This window comes from Schistocerca nitens, chromosome 10, assembly GCF_023898315.1.
Source record: "Schistocerca nitens isolate TAMUIC-IGC-003100 chromosome 10, iqSchNite1.1, whole genome shotgun sequence".
Classification (NCBI taxonomy): Eukaryota; Metazoa; Arthropoda; class Insecta; order Orthoptera; family Acrididae; genus Schistocerca; species Schistocerca nitens.
In genome coordinates, this window is record NC_064623.1 from 78811202 (window position 1) to 78838325 (window position 27124).

A 27124-nucleotide genomic window follows, 5' to 3' on the forward strand; every position below is an offset into this window, starting at 1 on the left:
AACTAATGGAAAACCTGATGTGTTCCACTATTGCTCATGTGGACTGTTAACTTTAAACAACAGTTATGTCACTGGAAGGTTGTTCTCCTGGGTGTATCTGATCTGTTATTTACTTGTAGGCTCACTGCTGGAACTGTGATAAACTGAAAGCTACTGAAGCTTAATTTGCCTTGTTTTAAGTTTTGGAATTTTACGTGTAGCATACTGCACGGCATTGTACATCTTGGTGATGTAAATCTGTAACCTAGTCAAGATCTTAATGCAAATTATACGTTTAAGATTTCTGAAAATCTATTGTGCTGTCTACTTGGCAGAGTAATTGCATTTTCTTGTTTTTGTGAGCTCATTCATGATACTGAAGTTTAAAGATAGTAAATTCCAGGTATTTCAGGTGATTGTTTAAATGTGTCAGTCCCAAGCATAGTGGTTTAGTGCTATGTTTTGCTAATGAAAATTTGATATTTTTACTGTAGTTCTAATTTTGCCTACCCTCTGTGCAGTTAGTATGAGTTTTTCTGTGTACTTCAACTAATAAGTTTTTGTATCCTCGGTCTGCCTCCTACCCCAGTTGTATTCCCTCGCTCGTGTACGGCTACCTCGTTTGCATTAACTCCCCTACCCCAGTTGTATTCCCTCGCTCGTGTACGGCTACCTCGTTTGCATTAACTGTATGAGCTTTGGTCACTGAGAGGGTCATGTTACGCAGACTGCACACCTGCAATCCACAAGGGATGCCAATACAGTGGGTGACACATCTTGTTGTGTGATCATCCCAGGTGGTCCATATGTATATTGTGCCTGTTGCAACTAGTCCATGAAACTAATGGCCAAAGTTGAGTTTTTCTTCTTTGTGGTTTGAAACTGGCCCTGGGCCATAACTAAAACTTTAGTTTCCGGGTTCCATGAAGTTATTTATTGTACTGTTTCATGTTCTTATATCTGGTCTGTTACTGTGTTGATTAACAGATTTATGCACCTAGTCCTTCCTCGATAGTATGTTGTTCTGGCTCATGTTTACTTAAGGCAACACTGTTTGTCAAATGTTAATTATTCTTGTAAATTTCATCCAGTTAAATTTTGTAAAGCATTCAGCCTTTTTATTTGTCTAGTTGTGCTTCAGGGGGGAGAATGTGTTGGAAGGATAACTCCCACCTGTGCAGTTCAGAAAAGCTGATGGTGGAGGGAAGAATCCAGATGGCTCAGGTAGTGAAGCAGCTATTGAAACAAAGTGTGTTGTCTTCAGCTGCATGTTGTGCCACACAGTGGTCTACTCTGCTCTCGGCCACAGTTTGGTGGTAGCCATTCGTCTTGGCGGACAGCTAGTTGGTAGTCATACCGACACAAAAAGCTGTGCAATGATTGCAGCAGAGGTGGTAAATGACATGGCTGCTTTCACAGGTGCCCCGGCACCCGATGGGGTAGGATAAACCTGTGACAGGACTGAAATAAGAAGTGCTGGATAGGTGGATTGGGCAGGTTTTCCTAAGTCTTCCATAGGGATATGATCCTTGTGACAAGGATTTGGAATTGGGAGTGGCACAGAGATGGAATAGGATGTTGTGGAGGTTGGGTGAGTGATGGAACACCACTTTAGAAGAGGTGGAAAGTTTCTTGGGTAGGATGTACCTCATTTCAGACCATAATGATGGGTGGTTCAGTTGTTCCCGTCCAGTGTGGTATTGGGTGATGAAGGGGACACACTTTTGTGACTGGCTCTTGGGGTTGGTGGGAGGATTGGGGGTGTGAGGGGGAAATGGTACACGAGATAGGTTTGCAGACTAGGTCTGGGGGACAGTGCCTGTCTGTGAAGGCCACAGTGAGAACTTCTGCATACTGAAGAAGGGAGTTTTTGTCACTGCAGATACGCTGTCCTAGAGTGGCCAGGCTGTATGGGAGGGATTTTTTGGTGTGAAAGGGAAGACAGCTGTCAAAATGCAGGTCCTGTTAGTGGTCAGTGGATTTAATGTGGACAGAGGTGTGGATGGAGCCACCAGAGAGGAAGAAGTCAACAGCTAGGAAGGTGGCATACTGGGTTGAGGAGTGGATGGGAGAGAAGGTGTTGAGGCTGTGGAGGAATAAAGGTAGGGTGTCTTGGCCCTGAGTCCAAATCATGAATATATCATCAATGAACCTGAACTAGACTAGAGGATTGGTGATTCAGGAGGCTAGGAAGGTCTCCTCTAGATGGTCTCCTTGGCTCTTGGGGTTGGTGGGAGGATTGGGGGTGTGAGGGGAAACTGTACAGGAGATAGGCTTGCAGACTAGGTCTGGGGGACAGTGCCTGTCTGTGAAGGCCACGGTGAGAACTTCTGCATACTGAAGAAGGAAGTTTTTGTCACTGCAGATACGCTGTCCCAGAGTGGCCAGGCTGTGTGGGAGGGATTTTCTGGTGGCATAGGAAGGTGACGTGCAAATGCCCACGGCTGTGCCACAGATTTGTTTATATACAGGGTCACAATTATTAAACTATATTAAATAAAATCGTCATAACTTCTGATTAGTTTGTGTTATAATGATCAAGCTGCATGATTGGCCATGGGGCATAATACGAATTAGTATGTGCATGCTTGGTTTGGTTTGGCGATGAAGCCAACTTTCATTTGGACGAGTTAATCAATAAGAAAATTGGCAGATTTTGGGGGGACTGAGAATCCGCATTTCGTGATCGAGAAGTCTCTTCACCCTCAGTGGGTGACTGTGTGGTGTGCAATGTCCAGTCACGGAAGAATCGGTGCGACATTCTTTGAATGCACAGTGACTAATGAATGGCACGTGAAGGTTCTGGAAAATGATTTCATCCCTGTTATCCAATGTGACCCTGATTTTGACAAGATGTGGTTCAGGCAAGATGGAGCCTCGACCCCATCAAAGCAGGAGAGTGTTTGACATCCTGGAAGAGCAGTTTGGGGACTGCATTCTGGCTCTGGGGTACCCAGAGGCCACTGGCATGGGCCTCAATTGGCCACCATATTCTCCCGATCAGAACACATGCAACTCCTTTTTGTGGAGCTATATTAAAGACAAGATGTGCAGCAATAACCCTAAAACCATTGCTGAGCCGAAAACAGCCATTCAGGTCATCGACAGCATCAATGTCCTGACACATCAGAGGGTCATGCAGAATTTCACTGTTTGTCAGTACCACATCGTCGCCAATGATTGCAGGCATACTGAGCATGTCATAACCTAAATCTAAACAACTGTAGTGACGTTTAATATTGAATCAAGTATGTGCATGTCGTAATTTGTAACTAATTTACAATTTTTTCATCTAGTTCAATAATTGTCACCCTGTACCTTCTATTCAAATAAGAAGTAGTTGTGGATTAAGATCAAATTAGTAAGGAGTATGAGGAACGAGGTAGAGGATTTGGAGTCTGAAAGACATTGGAAAAGGTAGTGTTTAACAGCAATAAGACCATGGGCATGAGGGATGTTGGTGTGTAGGGAGGTGGCGTCAACAGTGACGAGTAGGAATCCGGGAGGAAAAGGTTGGTAGGTTGGTTGGTTGGTTCGTTTTGGGGAGTAAAGGGACTAAACTGTGGGGTTATCAGTCCCTTTTCCCAAGGTCACACAGGTCTTGGATGAAACCATACCCCAAATGAATCCTATCACTTAAAATCATGGAAATGAACAAAATGCATAAAAAGAACTGTATAACCACACAGAAGCAAGTTAAAAGTGAGCCAGCCACTCTGCAACACACTAAAATCTCTGACCTAAAAGCACAAGCCAAGAGAAACACAGATGGTAAAAATATGAACACAAAGTCAGACAGCACCAGGAACAGGGAGGAAGAGTTAAAACTGAAGTAGGGTGAAGGCCTGAGAGAAAAGGCTACACACCCACCCTTAGATTGAGTGATAAAAACGCCCCTCTTGAATAAAAGGTAAAAGTAGATCAGCCATTGGCGTATTATCACCTAATAACATAGGTAATGAGTCAGGAAGGTTAAAAGACAGCCTCAAGGAGGCTATATTAGGACAGTCCAAAAAAATATGGACTACTGTCAATCAAGAGCCGCAGCAACACTGGGGTAGGTCCTCGCAATGGAGGAGGTGACTGTGATTCAGCCAAGTATGGATGAACTCCACACATTGGTTGTCTCCTTGATAAAATGTAATTTATTTGGTTTACTTAGTGTGTGCTACTCGGTATTCCTGATCCCGAAAACTTTACAGCGTAAGACCGATCGGAGATCAGTCTACAACGTCCCGATCTCTAGAGATGGTTTACCGGTAGCCTGGGATCCACATGAAAGCCACTGAATGTCCACAGTTTTCAAGGGGATAAACAGACCCATGGATAGTCATTACCAAAAGATGTTGAGGGAAGCACTGGTGGACAGCTTGTAGGTTGCTTAAGGATTCACTACAGATGAGGAAGGACTCACCTGTGTAGGAGCAAATATGCCTGAGAGCACGAGATATGGCCGCTGACTCTGCAGTGGAAACACTGCAGCTATCCAGCAAGGACTGCTGTTCAGTATGTCCAGTGTGAGCATAAGTGAAGCCAGTGTGACAATGGACCATCAGGCCATCAGTGTAGACTATTTATGAGCCCTGGACCTTGCCAAGAATAGAGAAAAACTGGTGGCGGAGGGCCTCAGGAGGACCTGAGTCTTTTGGGCCTTGCGATAGGTCCACATGAAGCTGCGGCCAAGGCACGGACCGTGGGCGTGGACACGAGTGGACTCAGAGGAAAAGTGGGAGAGGAAAAGACTCGAATTCAATGTAAAAAGACCTGACATGGACTGCAATTGTAACCCCTGATCTGGTTGGTTGGTTTAAAAGTGAAGGGAAAGGGACCAAACTGTGAGGTCATCGGTCCCTTGTTCCCAGTAGAACAATTACCCAAGGGAAAGAAGAAAACAAAGAAGACATATGGCACAATAACAGGAAATAGAAAGAACTAGAAGAATGACAGAAGGACAACACACACTACAATGGACAAAACAGGACAAGAAAATCACAGACACACACAAGAAACAGTAGAAGAGATTAAAAACAAGAAAGCAGATGACCGTGGCTGGCTGACCATGAGGGTAAAAAAGGAGAATCCAGCCACTCTGCAACACATTAAAACCTCCACCCTGAAAGCTCTAGGGTGGAGGACACAGAGGAACAAAGGACTAAAACTCAGATCAGATGATAAAAACCACCCTCATGAATAAAACGTAAACCTAAAGCTGCTGTTGAGGCATTGTCGCCCAACACCAAAGGTAGTGTGCTGGGAAAGTTAAAAGTCCACTGCAGATCAACTAAAAGTGGGCAGTCCAGCAAGAGGTGGAAGACTATAATTTGGGAGCCACAGCGACACTGAGGTGGGTCCTCACGACAGAGGAGGTAACCATGTGTGAGCCACATATGGCCAATGTGGAACCAACAAAGGACAACTAATTCCCTGTGAGAAGCCCGCAGGGAAGACTTACACACATTCGTAGTCTCCTTAATGACACACAGTTTGTTGTGCATACTGTTATGCCACTGTCTCCCAAAGCCAAAAACCCTTGTGGCGTAAGACAGAACAAAGGTCAGTTTAAGAGATGCCCATCTCCAGGAAAAGTTTCCACGTAGCCTGTTTGGCCAGCCTGTCAGCAAGTTCGTTGCCTGGGATTCTAATGTGTCCTGGTGTCCACACAAACACCGCAGAACGACTGGACCGTTCCAGGGCAGAGATAGACTCCTGGATGTTTGCTACCACAGGACGGCAAGGGTAGCACTGGTTGATAGCTTGTAAGCTGCTCAGGGAGTCAGAACAAAGAACGACTCACCAGAACAGGAACGGATGTACTGAAGTGCACGAGATATGGCCACAAGCTCTGCAGTGAATACACTGCAGCCAGTGGGCAAGGAATGCTGTTCAATATGGCCTCTGTTCAATATGGCCTCTGTGGACATAGGTGAAGCCAACGTTACCATCAGCCATTGAGCCATCAGTGTAAATGACTTCAGAGCCCCAGAACACATCAAGAATCAAGAGGAAGAGCCAGCAGAGTGGCAGGGTTAATGGAGTACTTAGGGCCATGCAAAAGGTCCAGACAAAGTTTCGGCCAAGGTGTACACCATGGAGGTGTACAGGAATGGACCTCAAGTAGTGATGGTAAAGAGAAGCACTCCAATTCGGAGAGAAGGGATCGCATGCGAACCGCAATTGTGAGCCCTGACATGGGCCGCCAATGGGGGAGAACTGCCATGGGTGGGAAAAGGGGATGGTAATACGGAAGCTCAGAAGAACTACAAATGTGTGCAACATAACTGGCAAGCAGTTACACATGTCGGACACACAACGGAGGGACTCCGGCCTCCACCAGGACACTGGTCACTGGACTTGTTCTAAAAGCTCCCGTCACTAGGCAAACGCCAAAATGGTGCACTGGGTTAAGTAAATGCAAACCGTAAACCAGACTCCAATAGTCAAGGTGGGATTGAACAAGAGCTCGGTAGCGCTGCAGCAGCATAGAGCGATCTGCACCGCAGTTGGTGTTGCTCGGGCAGCGGAGAATATTGAGATGTTGCCAGCACTCCTGCTTAAGCTGACGAAGGTGAGGTAGCCAAGTCAATCGGGCATCAAAAACCAGTTCTAAGAATCGATACATCTCCACTACAGTGAGCGGATCGTCATTAAGATAAAGTTCAGGTTCCAGATGAATGGTACAACAGCGATAGAAGCGCAGGACACACGACTTCGCATCTGAAAACTGGGAGCCGTGGGCTAGAGCCCATGACTGCACCTTGTGATTGGCTCCCTGTAGGTGCATTTCAGGAACTCCAGTATTGGAGGAGCAATTCGAAATGCAGAAGTCATGAGTGGGACTGCAACGCTACAATGAGGAAGTGGGCTAAAGATATCAATGCACAATGGACACGTTGCACCATGTAAGGCACCCTTCCCCAATTGGCTCGCTCTTCAAGAAAATTTTGAAAAATGAAGGTCAAACCTTACAGGGGACCATCACATAAAGGCCAAAAGGTGTGAGACTCCTTTTAGTCGCCTCTTACAACAGGCAGGAATACCTCAGGCCTATTCTAACCCCTGGGCCCAGAGGGGGACCTGATTTGGACCACTGTCGTGGGAGATGGATTGCCATGTTAGGAAAAAGGAGACGGTAATTTGGATGTTTAGCCAAGCTGCAAATATGCACAGTATAATTGCAAACAGCTGTTGTTGCCTGATCTGCAATGGTGGAAACCCAGCTTCCACGAGTAGACTGTTCACTAGGCTCGTTTGGAAAGCTCCCGTCACAAGTCAGCCTCCACAGTGGTGTAAAGGATCCAGCATCTGCAATGCTGAGGGTGACGCTGAACCATACGCCAGGCTCCCATAATTGAGATTGAGATGGGACAGTACGAGGTCTTTGTACAGTTGCAAGAATGTAGGGCAAACTGTATCCCGGCCGGTGAGATTCAGATATCAGAGAATGTTAAGATGCCACCAGCAAATTTGCTTAAGCTGACGAAGATGGGATTGCCAAGTTAAGCGGGCATCGAAAATCAGTCCTAAAAAGTGATACATATCCACTACGTTAAGTAGTTGGTCAGTGAGGTAAAGTTCTGGATGTCGATGGACAGTACAATGACGACAGAAGTGCATGACGCAAGTTTTGGTGCTGAAAACTGAAAGTCAGGGGGTGAGTGCCCACGACTGTGCCTTTGGTATGGCTGCCTGCAGTTGACATTCAGCCACACCAATAGCAGATGAGCAGAAGCAAATACAGCATATAGGAAGGGTGATTACTGAGGACCGGACTGCTGCTTCGAGACCATTAATGGCCACCGAAAAGAGTGGGATGCTCAGTACAGAGCCCTGCGGGATCCCATTCTCTTCGACACGGGGGGAACTGTGAAGTCGAACACTGAATGTGTGGAGGGACAAAAAATTCTGTATAAAAATTGGGAGCGGGCCCCTGAGATCCCACTCACACAGATTAGTGAGGCTGTAGTGTCGCCAAGTGGTATCAGAGGTTTTCTTCAGGTCAAAAAAGATATCAATAAGTTGATTACAGCGGGAAAAGTTGTTCCGATAGCAGACTCCACGTGTAAAAAGTTGTCAGTGGTGGAGCGACCTTGGCAAAACCACCCTGAGACAGAGCCAGAAGGCCACGAGACTCGACCAGCGAACACAACTGACGGCTCACCACACATTCAAGCAGCTTGCACAGAATGTTACTGAGGCTAATAGGACATAAGCTATCCATATCTAGTGGGTTCTTACCGGGTTTTAGAACTGGAATGATGATACTTTCTTGCCATTGTGACAGGAATTCACCATCAATCCAGATGTGGTTGAAGACGGCAAGTAGTGGACTGGTAACCCACTTGACAGATTTGGAGACGGATGTTGTCTGGCCCAGGGGATGTGTCAGGAAATCTGCAAGGGCACTGAGAAATACCCACTCAGTGAATGGAGCATTATACGGCTAAGGGTTGCGTGTAGCAAAAGACAGATGTTGATGCTCTGCCTGCTGTTTTAGGGTATGAAAGGCGGGACGGTAATTCTCAGACACAGAAGTTCGATCATAATATTCACCAAAAACGCTCCGCGATTGCATCTCACTCAGTATAAACAGCACCGTATAGGGAAATCCCAGGTAGACCTGCAGATGTCTGATATCCATAAAGGTATCTGAGCTTGGTCCAAACCTGGGTAGTAGAGGTTAGTAGATCAATGGTGGTGAGGTATTGTCCCAACACTCCCACTTCTGTTGTTTGATTTATTGAGAGACCTGGGTATGGAGCTGTTTGAAGGCAATGAGATGATCTAGTGGTGTGTGCTGCTTATAATACTGTAGCGCCCACTTACGACCACTAACGGCTACTGCGGTTTCTGGCAACTACCAAGGCACTGTCTTCCGCCGGGGGCAAACTGACGAACAAGGGATTCCAGATTCAGTTGCAGACACAGTGGTAGTAGTAATGGTCTGGATCACCTTGTCGATGCTTCCATGCGATGGAGATCCAACAGTGATAGCAGAGGTGAAAGATGCTGGGGGAGTGACAGTAAGAGAGGAAAGTGGTCACTACCACAGAAGTCATTATGAGCACTGCAACAGATGAATAGCAGAAGCTCATGACTGCAAACTGAGAGATCAATGGCCGAATATGTGCCACGTGGCTCAATGAAACGAGTCGAGGCACCTGTATTTAGGAGGCAAAGGTTAATTTGAATTAGTGGATCCTCGACTTCTTTAGCAAAGCCAGTAATCTCGGTTCAGCCCCACAAATGGTTATGGGCATTGAAATGGGGGGGGGGGGGGGGGAGGAGGAGGGCGTTGAGATATTAGTGCAGCCAGTCAGCATCTGGAGGAAGGTAGATATTTCAGATGTTAATTTCCTGCATTGTCCTGATAGCCGCCACTTCTAAAGGTGTTTGAAGGGGTACAGATTCGCTATGTACAGAAGTAAGGACATAGATTCAGAGTCCACCTGACGTCCTGTTACAGTCATTACATTTTTGTAATACTCCCGACAGCCGCGAAGGGAGTGGGCCCGCATTGCACGAAACCAGGTTTCCTGAAAGACAACGCAAAAAGCAGGTGTAATGCTTAAGAGTTGTCGTAACTCAGCCAGGTGGGGGAAAAAACCACTGCAATTCTACGGGATTGAGGATCAAGGTCCCTGGTGGGTGGGGAGCCAATGTCCCCAAAGTGGGTGTGGGGAAAAACAGTAGGAAGGGGTCCCAACCACCATGGGAGCAGCTGTAGTCAAACAGCCCCAAGGGCCTGACATAAAAGACACAAAGGGCGAGGGTAACATCACGAGAGAGGATGATTTCGTTGCAGCCATAATAAATGTCATCATCATAGGTACAGGATGTGAATGATTGTATTTCTTCTCGGCCTCCCGACACAGTTGGTCGAGAGTCTCGTATACTTGGGTTTTCTTTCTCCTTTGGAAAATGGTGCTGTGCAGTGAATTGAGGGGGAATGGTTCAGCCTGCAGCTCAGACGGAAGGAAGGTCACGAGGAGTGTTCGTGTACAATGGACATCCGAAGCCCCTCTAGACAGGACAGGCATTCCAATACAACGACATGTGCCCAAATCTCATGCATCTGAAGCACCACATGGAAGGGGACCACACGGTTTCACAATGCATTGATACATCATCACCTTGACCTTTTCATGCTATGAGTTGCCTTCAGTGGCCAAGATGAAGGGCCCAGTATCAACCCTGTTGATACTGGGGCCTGGGGCATTGTGAGGTCACATCTCTCCACATCATAGTAACACTTTCCTACAAAAAGAGACTGCTGGGGCCATGCCACCATCTACAGAAGAAAGTTTGATCCGCTTCATTTGCTAGTCACTCACTCCAGATGGGGGCTCTACCTACGGCCGCCACCCGACCACAGCAAAAGGTACCTTGCGCCGAGTTCGCGTGCACCGGCCACGATGCGCACATACTACTCGGTGTATGCACGGAGTTTGCAGCTCAGGTGCAAATAGTGTGATCCTTGTGTGGCCAGGGGACTACCACTCTGCAGCTACTCGATTACCCCCACACAACGGATGTCTACTGTGCTGGGATTTGGGTGTATTACTGAATAGTAGGAGAACGGACTTGCAGCACAGAAAGAGAAGTAGCGCTGCAAGGCCTAGAGTCCTGTGTTGGTTGGCCAAGCACGTATTTACAAAAAAGATAAGAGCCCTCTTGGGGGGGAGCGGGGGACGGGGGACAGGGGGGGGGGGGGACAGGTATGGTCCAGACATATTACAGCAAATTAAGGATTCAAATGTAATGATTAGTCCCAACTCTACTATAGCTAGTTTGGAGGAATGAATAAATCAACTAGTTGAGCAGAACGTGCAAGAGAGAACTGACTCAACTGTAAGTACACCTAATTCTGTAGTTGATTTAGTTAAAATGAAGGGGGATTTAAGAGATTATATGAAGAACTCACAAAAATGGAAGAAAAAGCAATTTAGAGAAAACACTGGACTGTCAGGCAAGTTAATTGAGGTGCTGCAACTAAGAAATTAGACTAATTTGTTTAAATAACTAACAAAATTAAAACTAGATCAATGAAGACCTCTACATGCTAATAAAAGGTAGATGCATTATACATATGGAGAAAACAAAAAAGAATAAAGGAAATCATTATCCATCCACATTCTACAGAAGAAATGGAAGTAAATTTTGTAAAGTACATAAAGAGAATAATAGTTGGTTAAATAGTCTAAGCCTGGGAGTAAACAACCGATTAAATACTCTCAAGTACTTTTGTTTAATAGTGTAAATAATCCCAATAACCATGTCAATTCCAGTTCCACTGTTGGGAAACAGAGAACATTCTGGTGCAGGGGCCAGGCTCTAGGATGTTACAAGACAGTCATAGTCCCTCATGTGGAACATACAGTTCCGACACAGGAGTAGTTGACACACGAAAACAAAACTTAGGTTGAAGAACAAATTAAACCGGTAGTAGTCAGGATAATATTGAGTACACGAGCAGATATTCACCTACACTCAGGTAGTGAAATTTCAATAATATACCAGACACTACTGACAACAATGTGATGTAAAAATGTGTGTCCAGTATTACCAATGACTGGCGTCTATGTAGATGGAATAACCAGGAACAAACGGAAGAAACTAGGTTGCCTAAAATAATAAATGATTTTACATTAATACAGACTTTATTGATAGTACATAATATAAGGTTGACGATACAATTTGGTTTACAATGGTTATTAGCTCATAAGGTATTGCTAAATTTTAAAACCAAGGAAATATACTGGAGAAGTGAAGGATGTACATACAAAGAACCATTTAAAATTACTCAGTAACTGTTAAGCAGAATTTGCAAATTGATCTTGTTCATCTTCTACCTACAGCTAAGGTACTGGCCATTAATAATACAATGGGAGATGCTGAAGAACTTCTGAAGCAATTGCTGTTGAAGTCTTGGCAGTCAAATCTCTTAAACTCCAAAAAGAACAAGAGTTACACGATATCTTAGATGGATACAAAGAAGTATTTTCTGATAAACCTGAAATTATTGTAGAGTACATACGCAAATTTAAAGTGAAGGATGCCACACAGTTCTTTTGTAAGCTTTATCCAGTACCTATGAATTTAGGATCAGCAGTGCATGGGGATGTCCAAAAATATGGTTACAAATGGGATTATGGACGCAGCATGTGTGTGTAAAGCAATCCACAGTTAGTTGTAAGAAAATCAGCCTGGGACATACACCTCATACTCGATGCTCAGACTACAAATAGATAAAAAAGAAGAAAAAGAAAAAAAAATAAAGACATCAAGAGAGAGAGAGAGAGAGAGAGAGAGAGAGAGAGAGAGAGAGAGAGAGAGAGAGAGTGGTCGGTACTGAAGAACTGCTGTCCAGATTTGAACAAGCCCAATTCTTCCATTCAACAGACTTAAAGACAGGATACTGGCATGTGCCATTAAATGATGACTTGACGCAATGTACTGCATTTCTAATTGAAGTTAAGTCTTACAACTTAAAAGTACTTCCTTTTGAATTGTATACCCCTGTACTTGTGTTCTTATCAGCTGTAGACAAAACATTAGGAGATGATTTCGTGCAAAAACTAACTATATATGTTGATGAGATATTAACAGTTTCAAAGGCCTGGGGAGAGCACTGTGCTTTGTTAAGCAACTAAGGTTTCCCAGTTAGTGTTCCCAGTCCGGTGGCACGGACGAACAGTTTTTAGGGAATTTACATATTCTTTGGACACAAAACTTTTATTCCATGACAATGTTGGGGTGAGTATGACCTCAGATGGTTAAGTGATTTTATTTGTTACACTACATTATGAAACTTTAAGTGTTCCAAAACTGGTAGCGTATGAAGTAAAAGATTGATCATTCAGCCAGTTTCTTTGCTTACAAAATGAGCTTGTACAGTTGCTATGAACTCCTTATGTAATCAAAAGGGACTTCAAATTACAAGACATTCTTCACTATAGTAGGTAAAGCCATACATGACTAGTATATTCACTCAAATGCTTCAGCATACATCTAAACTCCCATGTGAAATGAATTCATGTAGATTAATGTTCATTTCACAAGTGATAGTGGTGAATAATGAGAATTTACCCACTGAAGGAAAAGACAAAAGCTGGAAGTAACAAATGTTCTTTAAGTGCCACATTTGCGTACAAATTTACTTCCTGTAAGTAACATAGTTGAAAAGGTACTTTCCATCACTTTGATAAATGAGGTTGTCCCATTTACAAGACGCAAATGAATTTACTTGCAACAGCAATGCTTGATAATAGCATATACAAATTGGATCAATCACATAACTGTTCAGTTAAACACAAGTCTGTATCACTATTAAATGACGCGAACAAGTGGAATAGGAGATTAGGACATTTAAGCCTTGAGAGAATGGACTGGCCAATGGTATTAATTATAAAGGAACTACTGATTTTCCACATGTAGCGTGCTTGGAAGGTAAACAGACAAGATTACCTTTCCAACCCTCCGAGTCGAGATGAAAAGGTATCGTTGAATTAATAAATTCTGACTTGTGGAAACAAGAACTGAAGGTGCCAGATATTTCCTGACTCAATAAATCATTATTCAAGGGAGATATTTTTGTACATACTAAGTGACAAAATCAAATACCAGAAAGTATTAGAAATTTCAAGAAGCTAGTAGAAAAATGAGTTGACTGTAAAACTTGTGTCTTATGCACAGTCCATGCGAAGGAATATGTGTCCCAAGAACTAGAAACCCTAAACTCTGGAACAAAATGGAACATCAGATATGTATAAGAGAATATTCATGTTTATTATCTGATGAAGGCTTACCAAAGTCATTAAAGTCAAAGACGCATTTACTGGAAGGAAAAAAAAAACCTTCAGTATTTAACAATATTTGCCAGCAAGGCATTCATTCATCATCCTAAAGCAAGAGGGCATAAATGGGATAAGAAGGAAACTGAATGAGTGCTGGTATGATACTGTGAACAGAGCAGGGCATATTGGCTATTTAAACCCAACTAATGAAAATTAATAGTGGTGAGAGATGTGATACATAAAGAAAATACACCACTGGCCATTAAAATTGCTACACCAAGAAGAAATGCAGATGATAAACGGGTATTCATTCGACAAATATATTATACTAGAACTGACATGTGATTACAAAAAAAATGGCTCTGAGCACTATGGGACTTAACTTCTGAGGTCATCAGTCCCCTAGAACTTAGAACTACTTAAACCTAACTAACCTAAGGACGTCACAAACATCCATGCCCGAGGCAGGATTCGAACCTGCGACCGTAGCGGTCGCGCGGTTCCAGACTGTAGCACCTAGAACCGCTCGGCCACTCCAGCCGGCGCCATGTGATTACATTTTCACGCAGTTTGGGTGCATCGATCCTGAGAAATCAGTACCCAGAACAACCACCTCTGGCCGTAATAATGGCCTTGATACGTCTGGGCATTGAGTCAAACAGAGCTTGGATGGCGTGTACAGGTACAGCTCCCTATGCAGCTTCAACATGATACCACAGTTCATCAAGAGTAGTGACTGGCTATAGTGACAAGCCAGTTGCTCGGCCACCACTGACCAGACGTTTTCAATTGGTGACAGATCTGGAGAATGTGCTGGCCAGGGCAGCAGTTGAACATTTTCTGTATCCAGAAAGGCCCGTGCAGGACCTGCAACATGCGGTCGTGCATTATCCTGCTGAAATGTAGGGTTTCACAGGGATCGAATGAAGGGTAGAGCCACAGGTCGTAACACATCTGAAATGTAACGTCCACTGTTCAAAGTGCCGTCAATGCGAACAAGAGGTGACCGAGACGTGTAACCAATGGCACCCCACACCATCACGCCAGGTGATACGCCAGTGTGGCAATGACGAATACACGCTTCTAGTGTGCGTTCATCGCGATGTCGCCAAACACGGACACGACCATCACGGTGCTTAAACAGAACCTGGATTCATCCTAAAAATGATGTTTTGCCATTCGTGCACCAAGGTTCATCGTTGAGTACACCATCGCAGGCGCTCCTGTCTGTGACGCAGCGTCAAGGGTAACCGCAGCCATGGTCTCCTAGCTGATAGTCCGTGCTGCTGCAAACGTCATCGAACTGTTCGTGCAGATGGTTGTTGTCTTGCAAACGTCCCCATCGGTTGACTCAGGCATCGAGATGTGGCTGCACGATCCGTTACAGCCATGCGGATAAGATGCCCATCATCTTGACTGCTAGTGATATGATGCCGTTGGGATCCAGCACGGTGTTCCGTATTACTCTCCTGAACCCACTGATTCCATATTCTGCTAACAGTCATTGGATCTCGACCAATGCTAGCAGCAATGTCACGATACGATAAACCGCAATCGTGATAGGTTACAATCCGACCTTTATCAAAGTCGGAAATGTGATGGTACACATTTCTCCTCCTTACATGAGGCAGCACAACAATGTTTCACCAGGCAATGCCGGTCAACTGCTGTTTGTGTATGAGAAATCAGTTGGAAACTTTCCTCATGTCAGCATGTTGTAGGTGTCGCCACCGGCAACAACCTTTTGTGAATGCTCTGAAAAGCTAATCATTTGCATATCACAGCATCTTCTTGCTGTTGGTTAAATTTGGCATCTGTAGCATGTCATCTTCGTGGTGTAGCAATTTTAATGGCCAGTAGTGTACTATTCAGAAAGATTATGATACAACCGTGCCTAGAAAGTCTCAGCTGAAAATTATTCCCAGCATTAAGCCATATGAATAAGAAATAGTTGCATCTGAGCCAAAAACTGATAAGAATAATGACAACTCAAGATGTATTTTACCCGAACAAAGAACCTCAGAAGATTAAAATTCATCAGACGCAAATTAAAGACACTTTACAAAGTGAAGTTTTGCACAATTGGCTTCAGGCAATTAAAGAAGAATTGCAGTCAGATGCTCAAAATCAGTCATGGGAAATGACAGTTTTAACCTCAGATATAAATATAAGACACCAAACTGATTTTCAACACTAAAAACAATCTCCAAAGACACAATTTTTTGGTACATCCATGGCTAATAGTTAAAGGTTGTGCACAAACTAATAGTTTAAACTATAAAGAGACTTATATCTTAGTGATCCTCTATATTTCATTATTTGTTTGGAACACTTAGGCATTACTGCAGCATTCTTACAAGCCAATCTGAATTAGGAGATTTATGTCAGAGTCCCAGATGTCGATTTTAACATTAGAACTGTTAAGGACAAATGGATGATGAGGTTTAAGAAAGCAGTTTACAGATTAAAACACAGTAATAGCAACTGGAACATTAAGCTATGTGAAGCACTCTTGAATTTTACAGGTAGTACAGAAGATCCATGTATTTATCAAATGAATCATGGAAATTACATAATGTATTAATTGTTACAATTTATGCCGATGAGATGTTAATTTTCAGTGACAACCAAGAATCAAATTGCTCGGGCATCAGAGGAACAAAAGAACGCACAAGGGGGCTATTACGAATGGATCAATCTCAATAAATAGAACAATTATTAAATAAATACAACATAAGGCATTGCAATAAAGTGCTGACACTCTCGGACAACAATGAAGTACTTACACATGACCTGAGCTCCAAGACAGACCGAGAGAGAAATGCCGTGAGAAATATTCCACGCAAAGAAGCCATAAACGGTCTGATGGACGCACATCTCAGAATCATACCTGATCTCGGAGATGCAATCAGAGTTGTAAGCCACCGCAACAATTATCCAAGCATGCCTGACTGACAGGCAGTTAAAGAATCGTGAGATATTTGAAAGGGACTAATAGCCTGAAGTTGCAATTTTCTAGGGAAGAGAACCAAGAGTCACAGGATATACTGAAGCAGACTGTCAGGAGGCAAAGAGGACAGAATGTCAGTCACTGGTTTCTGTTTAAATTACAAGAAAGGTTACTTCCAGAGCAGCAAGAAACAACGTAGAGTACCTAAGTCAACTACTGAAACTGAATATATGGGTCTGCCCTCAGCTTGTCACGAGGCAGTCTGGGTACAGGGAGATCTCTCCCTGCCCTGAAAGTGATCCCATCAAACTTTATTGTGGTAACAAAGGTGCAGCTGACTACAGTGGAAGAACAAAAATGTAATGATATCAGACTTCCATTCTATTAGAGAAAAGACAAACAAAAAGTGGTAAAAGTCTGGAACAGGGTATGCGGTGTAGTTACGTACTTCGTGGAGGATTGTTGTCAGTGCTTTCCATGAGGTATAATGAGAACAAAAGAATGTGGCTCAGCTGTTTGTGTTACTCAGTCAATGAGAAAGCAGAAGGCAGACAACGTGTTTCGAAGTAGTGTGTTCAAAAGAAAGGGTGAAACATTGCTGTAACTGAGGATTATAAACTTTTATTGCTCCTCGATCTAGACCTTAGCCGACAAAGCTCGAGATGGAGCAGATGCTCACCGATATGTCAACTAAGTCATTTGCAAGAACAAGACATCATCATATCATTAAGGAAAATGGACTGATTTTATAATTTTTTTCATATTTGGCATTGATTCTGGTGGGAATGTTATAAATCAGAATCTATGCCTCTACTGATATATATACTCTTTGCAGTAAATTTCCACACATTCTTTATTCTTGCTCATATGTTCGTTGTGAATACTACGTGCACATAACAGTAAAATGCTTCTTCTGTGACACTTTAAACTGTGATCACTTTACTTAATTGCATTACTGAGTATTACAGCAAAAAATAAAAAAAATGTACAAATAGAATAACACTGTTAATTAATTTTAGGAACACAGCAGTCTAGATCTATTTTTCTCACTTTCATTGCCAATTTTGGCCACTTCATATCACAAGTTAATGTACAGCAGGATTGTTGCTACTACTGCTGCTATTACCCTGTGACTGGCAAACATTTCTAGGATTAAGTATCTCTGGTTGGAAAGCAAAAATGGGAATAGTCAGTGTGGCTATCCACTTATACCTTACCGAGAGGTACAAGCTGCCGCACTATGTCAGTAACACACCTGAACCTGTGAGGGATGCCTCATCTATTGGGCCTGCAGCCAATTTTCCTGCAAGCCCAGACATTCACAGAGGGTGGGTTTGTTAACCATCAAGAGTTTCAATGTTAGGCAGGTACCAGAGACCCTCAGGGACAGCAGGCAGATGGGGAAAGAATGCTACTATGCACTAGATTTGTTTGCTGAGAGGTCTTATCTGAGATGGGAAGAAGCCTCTGCCATTGACTACTGAATGCACGGAGAATTGCTGGCTGGAAACAGGAGCTCAGGTCAGCACAAATGACACTTTCCACGTGGATTCTCAGTTACTTGATATAGCTAGCTGCATTAATGAATGCATTTAGCGTCACACGTCGAGTGCAAACACAGCTCATTACTTGCAACATCGTACCCAGAATCACCCGTGGCCCTCCATTTGGACCTGAGTGGAAGGTCTAAAGCACACACTCAGCATTCTGTGATGCATATTTCTGGACTTTGCTATCGGTTGGAGATTTGAACAGGCCCTTCGACAGATCTGTGATGCACTGCATAATGGAAGTGATTCCACAGGTAGCAGAGTATCATTGTGTACACATGTGAGTTTTTTTAGATTAGAGGAAAACCTGCTCAGCATCAATGTTGAATTGCCTGGCGAAATCAAATACAGATCAGCTACAGAGGAAAACTTTAGTCCTTACATAGAAAGAGAAAGTTTTAACGTGACATTAGTGAACTGTGGGAACATCCATGGTAAGGTCCCAGAGTCAATATTGTTCACTAAAGGTAATAATGTCAACATAGTAAAAATTAGGAACTGTGACCTCGGTAAAATTGGAACTGACTTGCAGTGAAGTCCTAAATTCAGATTGGAATATAAATCACGAAGATAGGTTAAGTACAGACAGTGGCAGCATTTTAATTGCTGATGAGAACTCTTTAGTATCTGCTGAATATACACTCCTGGAAATGGAAAAAAGAACACATTGACACCGGTGTGTCAGACCCACCATACTTGCTCCGGACACTGCGAGAGGGCTGTACAAGCAATGATCACACGCACGGCACAGCGGACACACCAGGAACCGTGGTGTTGGCCGTCGAATGGCGCTAGCTGCGCAGCATTTGTGCACCGCCGCCGTCAGTGTCAGCCAGTTTGCCATGGCATACGGAGCTCCATCGCAGTCTTTAACACTGGTAGCATGCCGCGACAGCGTGGACGTGAACCGTATGTGCAGTTAACGGGCTTTGAGCGAGGGCATATAGTGGGCATGCGGGAGGCCGGGTGGACGTACCGCCGAATTGCTCAACACGTGGGGCGTGAGGTCTCCACAGTACATCGATGTTGTCGCCAGTGGTCGGCGGAAGGTGCACGTGCCCGTCGACCTGGGACCGGACCGCAGCGACGCACGGATGCACGCCAAGACCGTAGGATCCTACGCAGTGCCGTAGGGGACCGCACCGCCACTTCCCAGCAAATTAGGGACACTGTTGCTCCTGGGGTATCGGCGAGGACCATTCGCAACCGTCTCCATGAAGCTGGGCTACGGTCCCGCACACCGTTAGGCCGTCTTCCGATCACGCCCCAACATCGTGCAGCCCGCCTCCAGTGGTGTCGCGACAGGCGTGAATGGAGGGACGAATGGAGACGTGTCGTCTTCAGCGATGAGAGTCGCTTCTGCCTTGGTGCCAATGATGGTCGTATGCGTGTTTGGCGCCGTGCAGGTGAGCGCCACAATCAGGACTGCATACGGCCGAGGCACACAGGGCCAACACCCGGCATCATGGTGTGGGGAGCGATCTCCTACACTGGCCGTACACCACTGCTGATCGTCGAGGGGACACTGAATAGTGCACGGTACATCCAAACCGTCATCGAACCCATCGTTCTCCCATTCCTAGACCGGCAAGGGAACTTGCTGTTCCAACAGGACAATGCACGTCCGCATGTATCCCGTGCCACCCAACGTGCTCTAGAAGGTGTAAGTCAACTACCCTGGCCAGCAAGATCTCCGGATCTGTCCTCCATTGAGCATATTTGGGACTGGATGAAGCGTCGTCTCACGCGGTCTGCACGTCCAGCACGAACGCTGGTCCAACTGAGGCGCCAGGTGGAAATGGCATGGCAAGCTGTTCCACAGGACTACATCCAGCATCTCTACGATCGTCTCCATGGGAGAATAGCAGCCTGCATTGCTGCGAAAGGTGGATATACACTGTACTAGTGCCGGCATTGTGCATGCTCTGTTGCCTGTGTCTATGTGCCTGTGGTTCTGTCAGTGTGGTCATGTGATGTATCTGACCCCAGGAATGTGTCAATAAAGTTTCCCCTTCCTGGGACAATGAATTCACGGTGTTCTTATTTCAATTTCCAGGAGTGTAATACAGAAATATGAAATAATTTGGGTGAAGTTAAGCATCAAAGGTGGATCAAATGTTGTTAATTGAATGCTTTTATAGACTACCTGCATCAGGAGTTGTAGTGTTGAAACACTTCAGAGACAACTTCAAGAATAGCTCGATTAAGTTTCCAGTTCATGCTACTGTAACAGTGGCAGACTACAACTTGCCATCCACAGAGTGGAGATGCAAATGATTAAAAATTGTGCCAGGCACAGGGATTTGAGCAAGACTATTTGGACTGTGTGGTAGAAAAATTAACAACTAATAGACAAGCTTTGTAGACCAGCTTATCAGTGATGATGTGATTGTGATAGTCTCAATGAAATGGGTGTTACATGGGAGTATCTCAGTAGTCAATCAGCTCTGATCATAAAGATGTGGAGCACAAGAGAGTCAAATTCAAAAGCATCGTACAACACACCTTACAAAGTATATACTGAGGAAGGTTATGAGGGATGAGAAAGACCCATTTCAGTTCAATAGCCATGTGGGTCATTCCATGTCAAGTGGTCTAAATTTAGACAAGATCCCCACTCAGCCAGCTCCAATTTCGATGAAATTTTTACAGGATGTACATATAGACCTTACATGAAGCACTGCCAAATTACAGCTTCATAAGTAGTATGGTGGGGCAACTAGCCACCGTTTTGTAAAGGCTCGCTTTCTGACATTGCAACTGAAATGAATAAATGATCAACTTTGTTTTACCATTGTTCAGGATCTAAGAGACCTGTCATGCTGAAACTTTGTGCTCCTGTTCAGCTTTTTGGGTCCAATAGCTTAGATGCAGTACAAAAGGTCAAACTATGTGCTATTAAAGTGGCTCATAAATCTTGTTGTACCAAATTTTGGCTACACTTTATTGCCTTATATCTACTGAAAGAGTAATTTTCTGAAGCTAATACTTTAGTTATCTGCAGCCTGTCAGCATGTCATAAAGCTCTGCAAGTGGCACCCAGATTGATCAAATAATAACTGAGTCATCGAAGTTCATAGTGTGCTAAAAAATTTAATCAGTCAATTTTGGCTCACTTTCAAAAGGTCATATCTCAAAAGGGATCACTCAAATTTGATTTTTCTCAGCACATTGAAAAGAGCACACTTTGTTTGATCAGAGTAAGTTGTTTTTATTTTGGAGACTCTGCATTTAAGAACAAAGAAAATTATATTTTCATTAGATTACATTTCTCGACTTAAATGAATAAATGATCAACTTTGATTTATCATTACTTAGGATCTAAGAGACCTGTCATGCTGAAACTTTGCAATCATGTTCAAATTTTTGGGTACAATATCTTAGCTGTAAAACAAAAGGTCAAACTATGGTAAATTCATCATAGTGTGCTATCAAAGTGGCCCATAAATCTTGTTGTACCAAATAAACTTACATTTATATTACATTAAAAAATACATGTACCAGTCATACTCTTTATGGTTCCCAAGCCAATTATTTCAATTCTTATAATTCATTTGCTGAAATTTGCTACTAATAGCAATTACAGTTGATTCTAACAAGCTATAATGTCAGCCCATTCTTGTTGCTGATGGCACTGGAATGACAGAAATAATGAGTTGGTTTGGAATCCAACAAGCACCCTCCCTAGCTGGCCAATAGAATGAATATGCAGATTCATTGGGGTGCATGAAACTGACTAAAACATCATTTTCTTCTTCTGAAACTTCAGACACATTACCAATCCACCATTTTCCAGAAATACGGAAGCGTCCGATCCCGCCCGTCTGCTTTGACCCATGACGTCACAAATATGGGGGAAACAAAAACAAACACACACACTTTCCACAAGAAGCGTAATGACACTAACGGGACAAGCGCGGGAAATGGGGTGTTTTGGGTGGGGGGCAAACTAAATATAAACAAATTTAGACGCCTTGCGTAGCTACAACGTGTAAGTGAAGACAGCCATGCATGAATACCCACCCACCTCCCCAGGGGTCGTAACCACTGCAACCCATAGAAGATAAAGATGCTTCAGTAGCTGATTAGTGTTTTTTATCTTTTTTAAAAAAAAATCTCACGGGATAGAACGAACAGATCAGAAAGATAAATATAATAAACTAAAACAGAAATTGGAGGAAACAGATAATTAAAATAAGTAATAAGTGTTTTTAATTAAAAAAAAAAATCTCACGAGATAGAACGAACAGATCAGAAAAGTAAATAAAATAAGATAAAACAGAACTGGAGACAGCCACACTCAAACCAAACTCCGCACCGTCATGATGTCACACACGACAACACCCTTACGTCATGGGTCAAAGCCGACGCGTGGGATCGGACGCTTCTGTCGACCCCATTTTCCATCATATATACAGGCAATATATTGGCTCAGTTGTAAGGCGGTAATATTTCTGAATGAAACTGTTGCTTAACTTTGGTCAACATTTGCCACAAAAAAAAAAAAAATTGTATCATTGGATACTCTTCTAATACAAACTTGCTTTTCATTTAATGGCACAAAATGGTGATTCTTCTCTTGTTCCTGATACTGTGCAACCATTTTTGAACCTTGCTTCTTGCTCAGTTTTTAATGTTTCAATTTCTTCTTTTGAAACAAAAATGAATTGGATTCCCCTGATCTTCTTTGTACAGTATTTAAACAAATCAGTTGGAATCAAAATCTGGTACTCAGTTGGTCTTTGAAGGCATGCTCTTGCTGCCAGGCACTTTACAGTTCCCCCAATTCCATCGCATGGAGATTTTCCATGGCTTGTAGCAAAAAAGTTCCATTCAGCTGAGATTCCAAAGTCATTTTGATGGTGGCAGAGATTTAGAAAATTTTTGAAGTTTTTGTACTGTGCTGCTGACCCATCACTGAAGTAGTAAATGTGTGCGATTTTTCCAAGGAGACACTTTAGATCTTCTATTAATTTCACTATAAAAGCATGCACAGCGATTGCATCATGTTTCAGGCTGTCGCTTATTATATAGTAGCTGATGCTGCTGATGTCCAAGTTATTTCTGAAGCACACAACAAATGGGTGTAAAGTTGCTTGGCTGTTACTCCAGTGAAAACCTTGAGCTGCATCCTGGACAATGAAGGAAAAAGTTTCAGGAAAGTCCATTAATATGATCAGTTCACTTGGCTTACAGCTTTCTTTTATGCAGTTTAGGTGCTTGCTCTGGTACTTTCCAACATAATGAAGAGTGGAAAGTTTGTCAATTTTTGAAATCAGATCTTCAATAAAATCCTTGGTGGTCATCTGCTTGGTTTCTAATGTATCTCTATCAGTGTGCACCTGCTGTTTCAACTCAATGGTATCATCTGGATCACTGTCTTCAAAACTACTTTCTAAAAACTATTCCAGTAGTTCTTTTCACAGACAGGTTTCACAGCGATGAAGAATGCAGTCGCAAGTTCGAATCCTGTCTCGGGCATAGATGCGTGTAATGTCCTTAGGTTAGTTAGGTTTAAGTAGCTCTAAGTTCTAGGGGACTGATGACCTCAGAAGTTAAGTTCATAGTGCTCAAAGCCATTTGAACAGACTGAATGGGTTTCTGCAGCACCCACAGTGATGCACTATTTTGACCTCAATTCGCAAAATTTGGAAAATCCAATTTCAGGCCCATGCTGAAGTCGATATGCAGCAAACATTTCTTTCAAATTATTCAGAAGAAGGTATTTTTGCATCAAAACTTTCTTTCCTTCTATTCTAATTGATACAGTCTTTTTTACCTGGAGAAATTCAGCTAAATTCTTCATTCTGAAAAAAATGTTACCACTCTTTCTTTTACAGCATCTGGAATGTTCTTTCCACACTTGTTCTATGGCAGAACTTATACACCATTTTCTGCCTGTAACTTCCTAGCTGCTTTTATCATCCTCTCTGAAACACCAAATGCTTGCATTGTCTCTTTTATAGTCCAGCTTTGTGTTAAAAATGTCAGTATTTTGCAATTTTTCAGGCTGCATTGACAATTGCAACTTCTCTTTCAATTCTTTAATCAGTTGCTTATAATCTTCACAATCATGACATGTCTTGCTGTACTAGGTGTTTGAAGATCTTTCGGGGCGAATCCTCCAGCAGTAGAAATGTTATTTGCAATTGCCTCTTGAGCTTCACTTATTTTTTGTTTTGCGTAACCTTTCACATCCCTTTTTGATACTCTCTGAAATTTTAGAGGGGAGACCCCAAAAGCAGTTAGACTTGAATCGACTGATACTGCTGACTATGCTTCATCATCTGACTGGTTTGAAATTGACTGTGATTTTCTGCTTCCTTCGTTATAAATTGTTCTCTGCAAGTTGGACAGATCTTCTGACCAGGTTTCACATTGATCTTATTCACGGCTTGCAATTGTTTTGCTATTTCCACACTGACAATCCATAGGCCCTTTTTAACAGAATGGTTCTTTGCACCAAAAGGATTACAATAAGATCTCTGTAGAAAGTCATATTGTCCACACGTATTGCTTTGTGATGAAAGCATATTTGTGCATTTTCAGTAAGACATATCTCACTTCTTCGGTTTATTAATTCCTGTTGCTCTACTGAAAATTCTTTGATTGGAATGAAGCCTTGTTGATGTGTGTATGTTTTCAGATGACATGCAGAATTATCTGCAAGGCAATGACAGATGGTACTGAAACCTCGTTGATATCCATTACACTACAATTAAATTTATGCTTCCAATTGCCATTTGTTTCAATATCAGATAAAGTAGAAGTGGTGTACATTTCCAACTGAAAAATATTAAACAATCATAGATAATGGGAACTTCCTTGAGAATACAACAGAATAAATTAAATAACCTGATAAACACTTCTAAAGAGTCACCCCACACATTGAAATAATTTTTACTTACCAAAAAAGATATTTATCCAGTAATGACAACACACTTTACATCACTTAAAAAGGCACACACATCATCTGAACACTCTTCACTACACAACAGTGTGCTTCAGACAGTTTGTTGAAGCATGTTACCAAACTCCATTGTTGACACTAAACTGGTCTGTCTCCAAAATAAAAACAACTCTTTTGGATCAGGCAAGGTGAGCTCATACAACTCAGTTATTATCTGAGCAATGTGGATGCCACTAGCAGAGCTTTATGACATGCTGACAAGTTGCAGATAACTAAAGTATCAGCTTTGGAAAGTTATTCTTTCAGTAGATAAAAGGCAATAAAGTTTAGTCAAAATTTGGTACAACAAGATTTATGAGCCACTCTGATAGCACACTATGATGAATTTACCATCGTTTGACCTTTTGTTTTACAGCTAAGATATTGTACCCAAAAAGTTGAAATAGATCACAAAATTTCAGCATGACAGGTCTCTTAGACCCTGAGTAATGGTAAATCAAAGTTGATCATTTATTCATTTAAGTCACAATGTCGAGAAATGTAAAGTAATGAAAATAAAACTTTATTTGTTCTTAAATGCAAAGTCTCCAAAATAAAAACAACTTTTTCTGATCAGACAAGGTGAGCTCTTTTCAATGATGCTGAGAAAAATCAAAAACTGAGTGATTTGAGATATGACCTTTTGAAAGTGAGACAAAATTGACTGATTAAATTTTTTAGCACACTTTGAACTTCGATAACTCAGTTATTATTTGAGCAATCTGGGTGCCACTTGCAGAGCTTAATGACATGCTGGCAGGCTGCAGATAACTAAAGTATTAGCTTCAGAAAGTTACTCTTTCAGTAGATACAAGGCAATAAAACACAGCCAAAATTTGGTACAACAAGATTTATGAGCCACTTTGATAGCACGCTATGATGAACTTACTATAGTTTAACCTTTTGAACTACAACTAAGCTATTGTACCCAAAAAGTTGAACAGGATCACAAAGTTTCAGCACGACAGGTCTCTTAGATCCTGAACAATGGTAAAACAAAGTTGATCATTTCAGTCGCACTGTCAAAAAATGAGCCTTTATGAAAAGGTGGCTAGTGGCCCCACCATACTACATATGAAGCTGTAATTTGGTGGTGCTTCATGTACGAGTTATATGGACGTCGGCTTTGACCCGTGACGTAAGGGTGTTGTGGTGTGTGACGCCATGTCGGCGCGGAGTTTGGTTTGTGAGTGTGGCGTGTTTGTATATGTCGTCGTGTTGTGGTTTGTTGTTCTCTCTGGTGGTATGTTCAGGGTTTTCGTTGTTGTGGTGTAATGGGCTCAGTTTGCTTTTGCTTATTATCCAGAATTGTTCGAGTGTCGGCTGTGTTTGTAGTGGAATTCGTTTCAGTGAGTTAACGATTTTGTGTGAAGGTTAATTTAGTGTTGTTCGCTGTACATCGTGTGGTAATTTTAGTAAAATTAATCGGTTGTTGTTTTTGTTCAGGAATGGATATGAAGGATAAAATTAACAGTGCGCAGGTCAAATGAAGTGTTCAAACCCAATGTGTGGCTGTGTATTTTGATATTGGTATCGGGAGATGTTTTTGAGCTATATAGGCCAAGGAAAGTGTTTGATCCTGATTTATGGGATCGGAAGCTGCTGTTGAGCTATATAGCTGAAGGGAAGTGTCCGATTCCAGATATTGTGTTTAGTGGTATTTGTGGAGTTTTGTGATGTCGGTTTCTTTTGTAGTTTTGTGTGGTTTTGTATGGGGGTGGGTGTTTAAATTTGTTTATATTTAGTTTGCCCCCATCCAAAAACACCCCATTTCCCGCGCATGTCCCGTTAGTGTTATTAGGCTTTTTGTGGAAAGTGTGTGTGTTTGTTTTTCGATGTATTTTCGTCCTCATAATGTGTACGTACCGACTTTGTATGCACCATATTGGAATCATGGTTTATG

At 42.7% G+C, this 27124-nt stretch overlaps 1 protein-coding gene across 1 annotated transcript in view; it reads right to left on the reverse strand.

Moving 5' to 3' along the window:
- LOC126210208 (nuclear RNA export factor 1-like) overlaps positions 1–27124 on the reverse strand; it is a 204129-nt gene that overhangs the window by 175184 nt on the left and 1821 nt on the right. The gene's annotated exons all lie outside the window — the stretch shown is intronic.